Raw genomic sequence first — 18,096 nt, forward strand, 5'->3', positions numbered from 1 at the left:
GATGTGACAAAATTATGACCACAATGGTAGCCATCTTGAAAATCTTGTTGTCACTACTCCTTCTCAATCATGGATAGCCATAGTAACATGATGTTTCACCAAAAGACTGCTTATTGTATCTAGCTTATCTTCAATGAAAATGGTGCATATCTTACATCTAGTTTGGCTACCAGTGGCCATCATGAAAATATTATCACTCAAAACAGTCAGATGGTTTCAGTGCCCAATAGTTTAAATAAGAATGATTAGTCATATTTAAGAAGCCTCTGTGCCTCGAGTATAGATACTGCCTGCATTTGTCAAGTTCAGCAAACCCATATTCCTATAGCAATATTAGTTCTGCCAAGCATCCAGACAGTGTATGTGTGTGTGATTTGGGTTTTAACGTAGCTTTAACAATTTTTCAGTCCAATCACTAAGATGTCTGCAGTGTGGCAGTTTATAGTGATGTCTAGCACTGGGGCATCATGCCACAGACATGTAGCATGATGACCCACCCAGTCACATTATCTTGACACCAGGCCGACCAGTCCTGACACTAATCTCTTAATGCTAAGTGCCAAGCAAGGCAGCTGATAGTACCATTTTTGCAAGTCTTTGGTATGACTCAGCCGAGGATCAAACCCACGACCTCCCACATCCAAGGCAGATGCTCTAACCACTAGGCCACCAGAGCAGTGTAAAAGTATTGTTGGTACAGGGTTGGGGGAAGGGAAGTAGTGCATATGACACAAAAAAGTTAAGTAGTACAATTGAGAATAAGTTATCTACTCGTATAAACCTATAGAAAACCTTTGAAAATTAAGATTTGACTAGTACAATATACAATATATTTTCCTTCAGGCATTTAATACACTTCGAAATAAAAAGTAGCTGCTAGAGTAAGCATTGTTATATATTACTAACACATTTATTTGCATGTACTTGCATAATCAAAACCACGCATGCAGTATATAAAAAAAATACACAAAGTTTATGATATTTAAAATCCATTGGGCTTTGTTATACAATATTGTAGTTACTGACTTTGCTGCTTTCACTAGTTAATTGTAAGGTTTGAAAGATGGTGCAAGAGTTATTACTGTTCATCAATTCACCTATTAAATGCTGGATATTATTATTATTATTCAAACTTCACTGTTGGTCTTGTTTAATTTTTCTGGAGCATTGATATAATCCAAAATGTCTTTAAATGAATTTACAGCAATTCCAAATTATTTATTTAATCATAAAGTTTATAAGCACCATGTTATTCAAATGAATACCTGAAATAAATAAAATCCTGAACTGAGCACAACTAAAGGACTCGTGGTACTAATGATATGGAACAGTCAAAACCAGTCTGAAAATGGGTTAAGATAAAATAGAGTATATATGGCTTCAGCTGGTCATAATTGGTTGTTAATGAAAATTCGATTTTAGTAAAGAGAATCATTTGAGAGCTTATCCTAGTTGTAACTGAAAACAATGGAGACATTGTTTTATTGATGGAATTTCAATCATTTGACAGACTTGAGTTTGGAACACTCATTACTGAAATTAGCACCTGACTCTCTGGTGCAGAATGGAAAGCACACGTAGATCCAGATAATGCCACGTTCATACGGTTTTCTCTACACAGATGCTATCATCCAGGATGCATGTATACTGATATATGCCTGATCATGAGCACTCAGAAATTTAAAGTTACTGTAATTTTAATATTGTGGTGTTTGCAAAGGTTTACTATGGGAACTGAATTAGTACAGTGAGTCCTATAGCTTATTCTACTAAGACTGATATTTAAGATAGGAATAACTGATTCTCTGGTTGGCACCCCTGATATAAAAAAAAACTAAGACACAATTGCAGAACTAGAACGAGGGTCAAATACTCATTTCCACATGATTCTAACTTGTTAACAAGGTTGGGTCCTTTAGCAACTAACCAATCAGAAATTAGGTCACCTGGTTTTCCTAGAGAGGAATCAATGACCTAAACTCAAATCTAATCAAATTCATCAAAGATTTCTATTACACCTTCCAAGGTCAAATGGCCACAATAACATGTTTACCAGACAAACTGACTTATAGAGAAAACCAACAATGGACAAATTTAGCTATTTAATGTTGTTTTTTTTTATATATACTAAATGACTCTTACAATCCATAATCATAAAACTTAATGCGCATAATATAGATATAACATAACATTGACATAATTAGTAAATTTACTGCATTGTCTAATTATCAAGCAAGATCGGTAGTCTTTCCATTGTTGGTAATTATGAAGGTAAATAAATTTTCCAGCCTTAAAGCAGGCCAAATGAGAGATATGAGAAATTTAATGAATGGACATACGATTAATGTTCGTATGTCTCAATGAAATATTTGAGTTTCACAATGCTCTCTCACTCTCTAATGTTAGATAATGATGCAAGTATTGTAAAATATTAAAAGTTAAATAATTCTAAGTACATCACGTTTATATGACAAAGGGCATTACAATTAACAAGTTGGAATCAGGGGGTGTTGCATTAATATTTCTGAAATCTTTACAAGCACTTTTATTATCGTTAATATGACAAGTAGTAAGGGGGCTGAATCAGTTGGAATCAAGGGCGCTATATTTATATTTTTTTTAGTTCTTTACGGAATATATTGAATCTCTATATATGACAGAGCAGTATGGTGAATAAGTGTGAATCACAGGGCACTACGTTAAATTTCTTATATTTTATTTGTTATTAAATTTTATTGTAAAAGCCAATTAGAATTTTCAATCCAAAGACCAGTATATCTCTAAACTCTCTTGTACTACATTGATACTTAGCATGTAGGTACAAAAAAAGGAAGAATAAAAAAAATAAAAATGGCCATGGAAAGAGAACCCCCTCACAGTGTAGTTAGGATAATGTGTCACATAGATAAATTATCAAAACAGTGAGCATTAATTTACTTTGCAGTGCATTTGGTTTTCATTTATCCATATTAACAGCTCTTATTCAGTACCTAAATCAGATGCACAAAAGATAACTCTTTCATCACTGTGCGGCACTAGGTAATCAGCATTAAAGATTTCTTGGGTTTCGATTTTGTTCAATTTGATGTTATTTAAGATTAAATTTAACAATTTCTGTTCATTTTGATAAAAAGAAATTCAACTGTAAAACATGGCTAAAGGTAAGGTGTCTTGTAGTTTTTTTTCTCCAGGGTCTTGGGGTGATTAATCGCTCCCAATACATTTTACTACAACAGAAGGTTTTTAAATAAAAATTAAGTGTTTAGTTAATCATTTTATTTGACATTTTAGATACCATATGTGGGCAAGAAAGTAAGTGATAGTACAAAATGGATCTTTGACAGCAATGAATAACATTGCACATAGATATCAACTGCTTATGGATCTCGTACAGATTTGCCTGAGAGACGTACGCTGTACGTATATTGGCTGTTTGGTGACGTTAGTGAATTTTGGGATTCAAATATTTTTCAGAGTCAGAAGAAAAGACAATAAAAGCTTGATTTTTTTCACTGTTTCATCAAAATGATACCCTTTGTCCCATATTTTTTATTTTTGGGTCGTGTTTTAAAATGGCCAAACCACGATTTTTCTCCTTATCATCCGTTTTTGTTAATACTGTTGACTGATTTTGTATACTTTTTGGCAAATATTTTGTCAGAACACAGTTTTAAACCACCTAATGATACCTCTTTTCTATAGCAGAGAATAAAACCATTTTTAGTGGAGTTAACTTCAATTTTTTCTAGTATATAAACGTCACGCTTATTGCAGTTGAAATAAAGAAAATATACTATAATTTGTGAATAAAACTATTAAGAACCACAAAGAAACCAAGTCTCAAATGTTGGCACTGAATGAGGGTATGTTTTATCTGAGAAAGTATATTAATGTGAAGATAAGTATAACATAATGAGAAGAAGAAGTATTAGAATGTTGGTCTTGGATCCCCTCTGCCAGTCCTGACCCAAAGCCACAGCATCTGCCTCACATGATCTGGCAAGCAAGCGACATCCAAAAATGTGCAACCCATGTATTATTACATCAAAAAATTAGTCAAAACGTATAAATGTTCTTTAGGCTGTATACTGTTACTAGGCAGCAAACAGCGCTGAATTGATCAGTACTTCCCAGGCTACATAAAGCTTGCTGTGTGATTACATCATTCTCAACTGATGCAGATTGTTTCAAAACGGTTGACCTTAGTGCTTTTAATTCAAAGAGAGCTAAGGTATTTTGATTTAATCTGCACTGGGTTAGAACAGCTTTTGCTAATATTGAAAAATAACTGAAATTTCAAGTGAAGAAGCTGAAAATATTGGGCTAGCCTATAATTACTATCTATGCTTACCATTACTAGACATCTGTTGTCTGTAAATCCGCAACCACACAGTTTTTTATCTGTGCGCAAAGCTGTGGGTGATTTTCCATTTCCGCCAGCACAATCTTGATCTCGACCATGCTAAATATTTTATTATCAATTGCCACCGAATACAGTTTACTGATCGTGTTGAGACTGCTTTGTGCCGATGCAAATAGTTATGTATAGACACGTACTCCTGACTGAACTTGTATTAAAATTAATTGCTAGCACCACCATTGATACTGATACTGGTTACTATTGATAAAGCCCTGACAATAATTCCAATTGGTGCACATTACGATGGTTGTCATTGTTTTGATTCCAGCCAAGGCCAACAGTTGCTGCTGTGGCAAGACCACATATAGCATCTACCAGCAGACACGTTTGTATTTCACAATAAACGCGGTTGTCTTTGTGATTTCATATCACAGCTGCTTCTCCACTTCAATTAATATTTCCACATTGGTAACATTGAGGGTCTTTCATAGCTCTTCTATTAATAATACAAACGCATAGTACAATTGCATGACTGGCACACCATATTGAGACTCATCCCACCCAGTTGCAAGACACACGTGCATTGCTAGCCAGTTACCTTTTTATTACTGGTACTACTGTCATACAATTATATATAAAAAAAGTCCCTGCCTCATGAATATTTAAATCTCCGGCGATCGCGCATTCTGGTGGTTTAGCACCTTTTTCATTTAAAAACCCAATGATTACGTCTGTGCCTAATGCATCTAATGGTTGTCTTTTCCCAATAACTGTTACTCAATCAAGTACATCCTTGTTGAATATCAGTGAAGATCTTTCTTCTCAATTGAGTCAGTGTTGGTGTTAAATATTCGTTGGTGCACTTAACCATTGTGGAAACATTGGTGAATACCACTTCACCATTGCGGAAACAATCCATGAGAGTTTTCATACCTTGCGATGTAGTTGACTTTTGTGCATTTACCTGTGCAACGATTACAAGTTAGCCTCAAGTTGGTATGTCCACACCAGTTTGATTCCAGCGGTCGATTTCTATTTGACGCTTTAAAAGATTACATTTCTGGTAACACCATTCTTACGCAGATATTCATCTACAAGTGGAACAAAATCACCATCAATGTTAACATCTGCTGCCAATTGTCCGCTGCCAATTGTTTAACACCCCATCAGTAGATTCCGCAACTTCATCACTGCAGTCAGAATCCATTACTTTATATATATATATATATATATATATATATATATATATATATATACATACATACATACATACATATATATATATATATATATATATATATATATATATATATATATATATATATATATATATATATATATATATATAATCTTCAGTGCAAACACTAAAGACAATTAGGTATCCTTCCGGATAAACATGAGATCCTTCCACCTTAATTTTATCTTTGGCTATGAATGATATGGCTGCCGTATATATTAAAGATTTTGGAAGTCCGGTGTTGGGTTCATTACGCAGTATTACTCGTTCACCAGTCTGAATATTTATCAAATGTGTTAATTGACCTCATCCGCTATTATAACCAGATACCATAAATAAACACGATCCATACTCGTGCAGTTAAGATGTTAGATTAAGGTTTATCGAAACCTTTACATCGCCAAAACACTTGCTATTCTAGATCCAATTTTTCATCGTCTTTGCTGGTCAACAGTTTTAAGTATGTTGCAAACGAACTTTCTACACGTAGTGATGGTTATGGCACATGAGCGATTTCTTCATACACGTATTGTCTTATTGCAATATTGGTTGTATCAACATATTCTTTTTATAAATGCAACTGATACGCCACTGTCTCTGATTCCCCCGTTTCCAGTAATCTCAACAGCATCTTTTAATATGATAGTAATATCTTGAACGTCAACATCACACGTTTGCAGTTTACCAGTTTACTCTTGAAAAATCACAAGCTCGCCTAGATTAACGCCAATGATAACAATACTAGTAAACTAAGTCAAATCCACTTTGAAAGCAAATCTGCTCAGATCCACATCAGCACTGCATCATCGGGCTGACTAACGTCAGTAAATGTTAACATATTATGTATAATATTAAACGGACTTTAATGTGAAACCAATAAGTGCTTGTGGAGTTGGTAAACACTCAAGTGCACTCAACGCTTCACAACAAGATGATCGCATATGGGATCATCCAACCGAGTTTATACTGGCATAGTCAAATAAAACGGTTATCTTCCGTGCCTGATTAAATAGTTAACAACTTCAGCTGGTGGAGCAAGTCCATACCAGTCAAAATATAATCAATGCTGAGGTGTCTTCACGTATGCAACCTATTGTCATATCCAAGTTGACAAGGCCGGTTTCACGTGTGAGTGGCACGCTCGCTGCACATTCATTTCGAATAAAGACGTCACGAAAATGTTTGTGCCATCGTGAGTAAATCAAGATTTGGTCAATGGACGGGTCAATGGCGTGATCTTTTGCAATCGGGTAGTTGAATATTGTGACCAATGGTATCTGATGACTTGTTTCTGGTAATCGAGGACCTCTTCGATTTTTATACGGATTTCCGTCATGTTTTTCAGCGTCAAGCAGTTCCGACAACCCCTAACTCTGCAGATTTTGCAACCCCTGAAGCCGCTGATTCTGACAATGCTAGATTTGCTGCAAGGAATGGAAATATTATACCAGTCTTTGTATTTGTGTCACCTCTGACTTGGATAATTATAATGTCACTGAGGTATTGTTTTACTTGGCCACAATTAGCTGAGTGAATTGAGTTTTGGACAACGCGGAGACATTTCTGGTAAATTTTGCTAAAGAAAGTTTCAATGTAACCCTGCAATTGTTTTTCCTTATTCCATTTTTAGTTTTCGCAAGCTTATTTTCACTAATGCCAACCTTCACGTCATGAAAGGACATTATTGAAATATGTAGCAGAGTTAACTATAAATTTTATATATTTTCCACAGGCGCATCAATGACCCTTAATCGGCCACCAGCACCTTCCAGCAATTGGCTTTTCAGAAAGTATCACAGCATGACATCTGTAATTAGCAAAAAGCTGCACCTATCCATGCATGAAAATACATGTCGACAACAGATTGTCTGTTCAATTCGAGGTGTTCAAATGAAAAGTAATAAATCAGGTACAGTGTCAAGAAGTCATGCTGGGAAATCTGCAAACCAGAGTCAATGTTTTGATGTCAGTCCATATATGATCACATATTGTGATATGCACATGCATTATAATTGATTTCAAAGTTAAGCAGAATTGTTTTGGAAGGTTCTTGATAGCCATTTAACCACAAAGAAACCTCAGTCATAAGTCGTCAAATATCAGTTTGCTATGAGTTTGCTGATTGTCTCGATTTGCAAATTGAAACGGCACTAACACATGGTTTGGTGCAGCGTGGCCATGGTGGGGCCTTATTTGCCAAGTAAATTGTTCGCAATACTAGTTGGTGGGTGTGCGTTTGTGATATATGCAAGAACAACAGCGTTGAAACGGTTCCAGATTGCATAAATGACAGCAAACGTGATTCAGTAGAATGTGAAGGGGATAACACAGGCATCCACAATGTCATTGTTTCTAATACAACGCGCACAGGCCTTACATGTCCACGTACTACTATCGTTATATTAAATGTCAGATCGATCTCAAATGTACAGTTGTATCTTCAATGTTTCACCTCGAAGGTCAACAATGTAACCGTCCACAAGGGTAAAACAAATATGTGTCAGCCGATTATGGCATGGAAGATACACAGGTGCCACATGCTTAGCTGATATCAAATCACTTGGTTCCACTGTTGGCGAAAAACCCAATAGCATATAACCCTGAACAACTACGCCTGTCGTTTCAAACCTGCCTTCACACCTACCATTGACAGTGTCACACGTTAAACTGATGTGGGTCTTTCAGGTAATCCTCACAATGACAGGCGCGTTAGGATATCCATTATGTAAAAATCGTTTAACGATAGGAATTTGGTCAGGCCATCCTAAAACTTATCTTAGTGACTACCATACAATGTCAACCACATACATTTGAGATTTTATTGCGCTGATAATACTCTGTGTGTGGGCTCATTGGGGCATAAATTTTAGAGTCTTTGCTGGTCACCCATTCTCATCGATCAATTCCTTGTTGAATTCACTAGCAGGAAATTCAATAGTATCCATGCGGCGCCTATGTCTGCTAAAACACAAATGAGTTATTCGTTGGCAAATCACCAAAAGGTTATGATAGGATATTAAGACAATGATAACAGTTATCTTGACTTTTGTCTCTCTTGATACCTGTCTTACTTTGCCATTTTGAACATTCTGAATACCAATGTCCTTTCTTCTGACATATATAGCAAGTGTCTCTACTTTTATTTCGAAAGGAGGGGTAGTAGTCTGTTGTCCGTTGCCTTCTCTGAAGAAAACTTTCGCATGATGCCTCGCAAAGCTTTGATCAGAAGTTCGATGTGAGATGGCTCTTCCATCTTTTTCAATCCCTCCACCCTGGCTATGTCATTGGTAATCTCCTGTTATCAAGTATGACAATATACCTTGCACTGTATACTTGTCTTGTATGATAAAAGCATGGTCAGGTGCATCAATTGGTTGAAGATTTTTTGTTCAATATTCCTCTATGCTAATTGTCCATCTCCTATCATCCCTTGTTAATGATACCGTTTGTTCTCCAGGTGTTCCATTAGGTCTTTTATCCCTTGGGCACGGGATTCTACGATTTCTAGTATTTTTTGTCAGGGGACCTATGTTTCCTGATAAAGTCTATAACTTCAACCTCAGACAGAGCCCTTGGTGTTGATGCTGTCATTTTCCTTTAGGTTGTGCTTTTGGTGTTGAAGTTTTTATCTGACATGCTGTGGGGTTGATTCCGATTGAGTTCCTCCCTTTTCAGAAACCTGAGCTTGTATTGGCGATTCTTCAGTAACCGCTAAATTAACTGTTTCCTTGACAGATTTTTCTTCCGAAGAGTTTGGTTTTTCAATCTCGTTTTTAATAGGGCTTTCTGAGACACTTTCACAAGCCAGAATGTGTTCTGCTTGTTGTGTCAGATCCTCCCTAAACTTAGGCTCTATTAACACAAAGTAGGGGGTGGTATTCCTCTCCACTAGTGTTATTTCTTGTTTCTTTAGTTTTTTTTGCATTTGCCTTGCTTTTTTGCTCTTCTTTTTTCTGCTGAACTTGTCTGTTCTGCATATTCCCATTTATAGGTGGCATCCTGTTAGCTATCCCCAGTATAATCCTTTACCTCTACCTCCACCTTGCTATCTACTCCCACAGTCTCTTGTTTATCTACAGTTGTTGTTTGTATGCCTATTATTTTATTTTGCAAGTTATCTCATCCATCTACAGAGTCTGGTACCGCTTGAAGAGCCTTTTCTGTGGCTTCATCCTTATTATGTCCTGCCATCGCATAGGTCTTTTTCTGAGTTGTGTGATATTGGCAATCTTGGGGTAAATGCCTTGTCGCTCCACCACAATTGCATTTCCTATAGTACTGGCAAAGAGTAAATAACATCCCCTGCCCCCATTTTGTAGGCCGAGTATGTCACTAGCCTTGGTGCCTCTGTCTATGAGATGTTGTAACACTTTGGCAAGCCTGGTTCTTTCATTATCTGGGAAATCTGCCAAATCAAGCACTTGGCATCCGGGAGTCCTGTAAGCATACGTCATCTACCTTGATTTGTCTGGTATATTATCTACTTTTAGAAGTAACAATACAATTTCACAACAAATCACCAAAACAGTTCATTTGCTTCTTTTTTCACTCTCTCGCTGCCATTGCTTGAATTTCTTCACTGTCAGGGTTTTCCTCCTCTTCTTCCTCACTTCTTGTCTTCTTTTCTTATCTTTCTTGACTGGTATGGGTTCTTCTTCCTTCTACCCTCCTCCACTTGTTTCTTTGACCGGTTCTCTTTCTACTCAAGGCAGTCTGAAGAACAATGTCCTTTCTCCTGACAATGATAACAGGTATCTTGACCTTCGTCTCTTTTGATGCCTGCCTTACTTTAACATTGTGGACATTTTGAGACTCTCCATTTATCACGACAGTTTGAAGTCACCCGTTTGGAATGAGTTTAGCAGCCCGACAGAACTGACACCTTCCAAAGTCATCAACATGATTCAACACATGCAGCACTCAAACGACCAATTTCACATTACTGATGGAAAAACTACGCTTTACATAACCAACTTTTCTCTTCCTAAAGAGAATGGACAAGGCAATAAAAAGTGTTATTGGTGGACAAACTTCAAAGCACCAAACAATGCACTGTTCAAATAAACAACACTCAAGACAAGATGTGTTTAGCCTGTGCCTCCATCGTGGGATGCATGTATGCCGACAAGAACAACATGGTATAATGGAAAACAGCCTGGAGGAGCATTTGAGAGAATTCGAAAATCGAACCGAGCCAAAACAACAAAGAGAAGAAGAGCTCCTGTTACAGATGCACCCTGCAGCATTCCTGAAATCAAAAATTGTATGACATCTTGACTCCATGCTACACGATGAAAGTGCACCCTCAAGGAGTGTGGAGATTTGTTTTTTCAAGGCGACAATTTTAAAGACAGAAAATATATTCACATCTATCATCACGATGAACATTTCGACACCATTACCAGTATCATGGCATTCCTGGGATATGGTTATTATTGTGCGAAATGTGACTAAGGGTATAAACAGAGAGCAACACAAGCTATCCGGATCAAAATGTCAAGGGTGTTTGGCCTCTAAACCCTGTCTTGACGAAGGACAAGAACAATGAATTACCGGCTTGCCAGCTAGCATTTGTGAACCCTATCTATTACCAACAATATTTCAAGATGCAAGATTCACAGCGGAAAAGTGCTAGCCAACTCCAGAGATGGTGCTTTACTTGTGAACAAGTCATACGCACCAATAGTGCCAACACACATTTGTAAAGGAAAGAAACGGTGCCGTATTTGTCACCAAATTGTGGACCTGGAACATGAATGCTACATTTGAAAATACCAGAAGGAGAATGACAAGAAGAAGAAAGGCAATTTCATCTTTTTCGATTTCGAATGCATACACATTCCTATTTTTTGCGTGGCTCATCAAGCGTGTGAGAAGTGCATCCAAGAACCTTTTGTCATTGTCCCCACTGAAGCAAGCTTCCTGGAGGGCGTGAACAGATCTTTCGAGGACCTAACTCACTGGCCGATTTTGCCCGATGGATCATAGCCCCTACCAATGAGACGTGCATCCAAAGGGACATCGAACGATTGTCATCGCTATACCATGGTGATGGCTCACAATTTCTCTGGATACGATGGGCAATTTCTTCTGGATCAAGGCAATGAATGCCCTAAAGTTGCTTTGAACGGAGGCAAAATCACTTTCATGCAAGTGGGACAAGTGCAGTTTAAAGATTCCATGCGTTACTTGGCCATGCCGTCGAGTCGAATGCCTAAAATGTTTGAAATGACAGAAATGGCTAAAGGCTATTTTTTACACTTTTTAAATACTGAAGCCAATCAATATGCTGTTCTGCCACATTTGCCTGATGCTCACTACTACTACCCTGAAAACAGGCGCACTGAACAACGAGAAGCTTTCGTCGCTTGGTACCAAAACTCAGGCCTGAGACCCTTTGACTTCCAGGAAGAAATGTTAAGGTATTGTCAATCCGACATGAACAATTTCAAGAATTGTTCACGGCGCACACATGGTGCACTTTCTTAGAAGCCTGCACCATTGCCAGAGCGTGTTCCTTAGTGTACTGCAAACGATTCATGCCCGAGAACACCTTGGCTGTTATATGGCCTCAGAATACTGATTTTGTCAAATTTTGATACTCGGTCAAAGCTCTGCGCTGGTTTCATTAGTCGTGTGAGAAGGAAGACAAATAAATTCAACATGTCAGAAATGGAAGATGCGAACAGACCGTAGGAACGTAAAAACTTCACTACAGGTGACAATGGCTAATAAAATAATGTTGCAATAACAAATTAGGAGTAATTATGTATAAGGTGGCAAACTATAAGCCATCAGGTATTAATAAATTCAACAATATAATATCCAAATATCTAGAACCTACAACTTAGTTCTATAAGTGGTCATAAACCCAAGACAATCAGGCCCAGCTGCACAATGCAGTACATAAAATATGTTAGGACTTTCTATTTAAGACCAAACATTAAGTTTATAAAGTGGTCTAAATCCCAGGACCATCAGGCCCTGCTGCACAATGCAGTACATAAAATATGTTAGGACTTTCTATTTAAGACCAAACATTAAGTTTATAAAGTGGTCTAAATCCCAGGACCATCAGGCCCTGCTGCACAATGCAGTACATAAAATATGTTAGGACTTTCTATTTAAGACCAAACATTAAGTTTATAAAGTGGTCTAAATCCCAGGACCATCAGGCCCTGCTGCACAATGCAGTACATAAAATATGTTAGGACTTTCTATTTAAGACCAAACATTAAGTTTATAAAGTGGTCTAAATCCTAGGACCATCAGGCCCCCCTGCACAATGCAGTACATAAAATATGTTAGGACTTTCTATTTAAGACCAAACATTAAGTTTATAAAGTGGTCTAAATCCCAGGACTATCAGGCCCAGCTGCACAATGCAGTACATAAAATATGTTAGGACTTTCTATTTAAGACCAAACATTAAGTTTATAAAGTGGTCTAAATCCTAGGACCATCAGGCCCAGCTGCACAATGCAGTACATAAAATATGTTAGGACTTTCTATTTAAGACCAAACATTAAGTTTATAAAGTGGTCTAAATCCCAGGACCATCAGGCCCTGCTGCACAATGCAGTACATAAAATATGTTAGGACTTTCTATTTAAGACCAAACATTAAGTTTATAAAGTGGTCTAAATCCCAGGACCATCAGGCCCTGCTGCACAATGCAGTACATAAAATATGTTAGGACTTTCTATTTAAGACCAAACATTAAGTTTATAAAGTGGTCTAAATCCCAGGACCATCAGGCCCTGCTGCACAATGCAGTACATAAAATATGTTAGGACTTTCTATTTATGACCAAACATTAAGTTTATAAAGTGGTCTAAATCCCAGGACCATCAGGCCCTGCTGCACAATGCAGTACATAAAATATGTTAGGACTTTCTATTTATGACCAAACATTAAGTTTATAAAGTGGTCTAAATCCCAGGACCATTAGGCCCAGCTGCACAATGCAGTACATAAAATATGTTAGGACTTTCTATTTAAGACCAAACATTAAGTTTATAAAGTGGTCTAAATCCCAGGACCATCAGGCCCTGCTGCACAATGCAGCATCACAATAGATAGAAAGATGGAATTAAGGCCTCAAACTAAGGTGGTGATAATCCCCGCTATCAGGTCACTCTGCACAATGTGGACAAAATATTACTGTTATATGAATTCAGTTATTAACCTCTTAATATTATAACCTTACCTTAACCAAAATAACAGCTGTCGCCCTTGTAGCTCTATCCGTTCTTTACAGCATAGAGCCATCATATACACTGTGCAAGAACATTTTAGTTTCAACCAAAGTTATACCCAGGATAATAAGAGTGCTTACGTTGGGCGTGGGCATGTCTGTTCCACCTCACCTGCCTTTCCTCTCCCGGACATGATAATTAAAAGTGTGCCGTTCACACATAAATGCACAAGAGGGTAAGGCTTTTTTGCACCCCACCCCTACAACTAATTAATCATCACACCTTGGGGGAGGTAATCGGTCACACATGCCCTATGGGCACAAACAGCAAAGGATGTCCATTAGTAACTTTAACAAGCTTGAAAAGTTGCACGGGGTGATAGATACTCAAGCCATGGTAGAACAGTTGCTGCAGTAAGTGGAGTCGGGCTGATACAATGCTAGGAGAGTAAGTATGGAAATGAAAGACTTGAGTAGAGCAAAAGGGATTTTGAAAGATTTTATAAAGGCGGAATAGAGAAAAAGAAGGAAAAAGGACAAGGAGATGATGAATAAGGAGATGAAGGAGGAAGAAAATGAAAAGAAGAAAAAATAAAAGGAGGAGAAGAAAGAAGAAGAGGATGGGAAAAAGAAGAAGAAAGTGTTGTTGTTGTTGTTGTGGGGTTTAACGCCATTTTTCAGCACGATAGGCTATACATGGCAGCCAGTATTAATGGTGGAGGAAGAACCCGGAAAACCCCGGAAAGAACCACCGACCCACGAGAAGCTACTGGCAGGCTTTCTCACATGCCCACATTGGCTGAATCTTAGAAGAAAGTGTAATGGGGAAGATGATGAGTTGGTGGAAAAGAAGACGGGAGGAGAGAAATTAGAAGAAACTCAAAGGTCCTTTCCAGGGTCACTCCATTGCCTCAAAAAGATTTCTACCCTATTGCCATATTTGTGTGATTGTTGTGTGTGTGTGTATTTGTTTGTTTCTGTATGTGTATGAATATGCTTCTGTTGTGTTAGTCCCTATTAACCCCCTTTATCCCTTGACAGACCCACCCTGTTCCATTTCCCCTTGTCCCTAGACAGTCCTACCAATGTTCAAATCCCCTTGTCCCTCGACAGTCCCACCATATTCAAATCCCCATTCTCCCTCTATCGTCCCCATGTCAAATTCCCATTGTCATTCTATTCAATATTCACTTTTTAACATAGAAGTCCCATTGTCCCTTGATCATCCTCCTTAACTACTAGCATCTCAATTGTTTCAGAACTCATCATCGGTCTCGTAGTAATATACATCATTGTTCTCTTCAACAGATATGTTAATCTGTCCATGATATCTGATATCACTGGTAAGTCGCTGTAGAATTAGTGTTGCCTCACTGATGACTTCTGGTGAGTTATTGCCAGCACGAATTGATCCCACAAGCGTTCCAATCGATCTGCGGTGTCATTAGAGTCAAACAGTTGATCAATGACTTCTCCTTGTTTTAATTTTTTCTTGTTTTTTTAATTGCTTGTACCTTGCAAAATCGCTTCTACTTTTCATTACCTTTTAGTTAGGGTAAAGGTGTCTCTTTGGGTGGTTCCTTAGCAGGCGCAGCTACATTTTGTTTAAGCTTTTGTTTCATAGCCACTTGAAAATTTTGGTGAAAATTATCTTCATATGGTTTAGTCTTTTCTGCACATGTGTGTTGATACAGGTTTACAAGGTTTTCAAAAACAGGCTACACAGGATCTCTACTGCTTAATCCATTTATCCAGTCCACTGCTTGTATACACATATATGACAATTTTGTTCAATGTTTGCACGATTCCTATTCTCTGGTAGTTCATATTCCACCATATTCTCGGTTATTTGCTTTTTATAAGACACTAAAGTCAAATTGTATAGGATCGTCAAAGATTCCTGCCATACTGGTCCATTAAATTTGTTTAATCTATTGGTTCTTTTCACACTGATTTATATTTGGGTGGTTTTTGTTGTGGAAGATGCATAAGCACCTCTTCAACGTCTTCTTTTACATCAGCCATCTCCACTGGCAAGCGCTTAATATTCTCTGCAGTTGCTCTTGTTGCTCGTTTATTATCTTTCTTGTGTTCAGCTATTTTACTAATTGTTCCTGGCTCTTCTTCTGTTCCAGTTAGAGCTAACATCTCTTCCACTGTTGCTCTTATAGCTTTTTAATATGCTTAGTATGGTTAGCTATTTTATGAACTGGACCAGGCTTTTCTTCTGAGCCTATATCTAAAGTTAAATGGCATCCCGAATCAGATAAAATACATGATGAGGAAAATTTGAAGTTACTATTACTTGAAACATTGCACTAGTATTTCAGCAATATAATTCATGCTAAAATGTAAGATAACACTATGCAGTTGGTGGTCAGTGCGTTGGTTCTAATTTTGAAGTGTTATGGTATAAACATACAGCTGCACCAAGTAATATACACTACGATATGAAATATACAGCTCATGAAATAAATAACAAACGTGTATTTTATATATATATATATATATATATATATATATATATATATATATATATATATATATATATATATATTGTTGTTGTAGAAAATTGCGTAATTGCCTTTTACAGATTTTTATCTATCTACTAAGCAGATTAATTAGTCACTAAATTCGTTTTGTTACTACAAACAGACCTTTCAGTACAAGTACAGAAAATAACCTAATTAATGTAAGAAGTAAATGTGGCATTTTAATACTATTTTTTTAATCTGTAAAGGATACAATTATAATCATACTATGAATGATACAATTATAATCATACTATGAATGATGCAATTATACTGTGAATGATGCAATTATACTATGAATGATGCAATTATACTATAAATGATACAATTATAATCATACTATGAATGATACAATTATACTTATATTAGTAAACACTCTTACATGATCCATGTGACTTGTACTAAATAAGAAGATGTTGGGTTTAAAAGAGGAATAATTCATACACTCAAGTGTATCTTGTCTGTTCATAAATTAAAAATATACACCAAAACCCCTCACATTTTCAGCACTCCTTGTTGCCCTCCATCTTCCTGTGTGTGTACGCTCCAAAGCACTGTTTGTACTTCATTCTTTTGTAGCACTTTAAGTCCCTTTCTCTTGTGACGATAAATAATTATCTTGTTTTCTGTGCAAAATGTGCCGCATTTCCTTCTAAAGCTTCTTTTTTTAAAATCCTTATCCTTTAAAGGATATTTTCCATTTTCAATGAAGGCATATACATAATAATATTCCCCGTTATCATGAACGGCGTTTGGGGGTGGCAAGTGGGGTGACCGCCCCAGGCCCTGCTCTTGAGGGGGCCCCATGCTTTAGGCTTAAGGTCGTCCTAAAACAGGATTTTTTTTATAAGGAAAAAACTAAATTCGTGTGCCAAATCACAAAAGTTTATCTAGTCTAGGCATAAACAGTGTTTGCAGTAGCATACCAATCGAGATACCGATACTCTGACCCTGCGCGGTCATGGTCGACCCTAAGCCCCGCATACTCCTAATGCCATCTCTGCCTGTTATCCATTTCTGAAGTAGCAAATGGCAGTAAAAACAAACCTCCATGTTTAGCTTACAACACTTTTGATTTAATCGATAATGTCGAGTCAACATTGGCCTTCAAATAAAACACGCTTGAAGTGTCATTAAAACACTCGTGAAATTTCATCGATGAAAGAAGAAAAAGAAGTTGACTGAAGAATTACAATGATTGTAAAGAAACTGTGGTAAAAACCTTATCGCCTCTCACTGCTGTAGGTTCGAATCCCACAGGGTGCTCGACTTGTAAGTGCTTAATGAATAATGTTATTTTTGTTTAAGACTTTGCTAATAATACAGAAGTAACATTCAAGGAAAAAAGTTCTTATAGCAACCCTCTGACTGATAGTGAGCTTGGCTTCTGAAAAAAACAGTCATGGTGGTCAAGAAATATTTCACATGCAGGATTTGAAGGACACCTATGGCAGAAATATCCATTTTGATGAATGCTTGATGTACATTATCAACTGAACTAGAGGTGGGGAAATCCAAATTTTTGGATGCCAGCTTCATCAATGCATGTCTGCCCTGCACAGTCCATCTTTGAACAAGCTGGTAGGAGACCTTTAACAATGAAGTTGAGTACTTGGTATGCATAAGTAAAGATAAGAATTCTGCAAGAGGTTCCACAAAAACTTAGAAGGGACTTACGACCTAATGTTACAAAAGTGCTCTAACTTTAAAAACTATCCGTATGGTGTCTTGTATTGCCATCCAAAGTAAAGAGGGTAATGACAAGCTGGAA

Source organism: Sinohyriopsis cumingii, unplaced genomic scaffold (assembly GCF_028554795.1).
Source record: "Sinohyriopsis cumingii isolate HCF-2022 unplaced genomic scaffold, ASM2855479v2 utg000349l, whole genome shotgun sequence".
NCBI classification, from domain to species: domain Eukaryota; kingdom Metazoa; phylum Mollusca; class Bivalvia; order Unionida; family Unionidae; genus Sinohyriopsis; species Sinohyriopsis cumingii.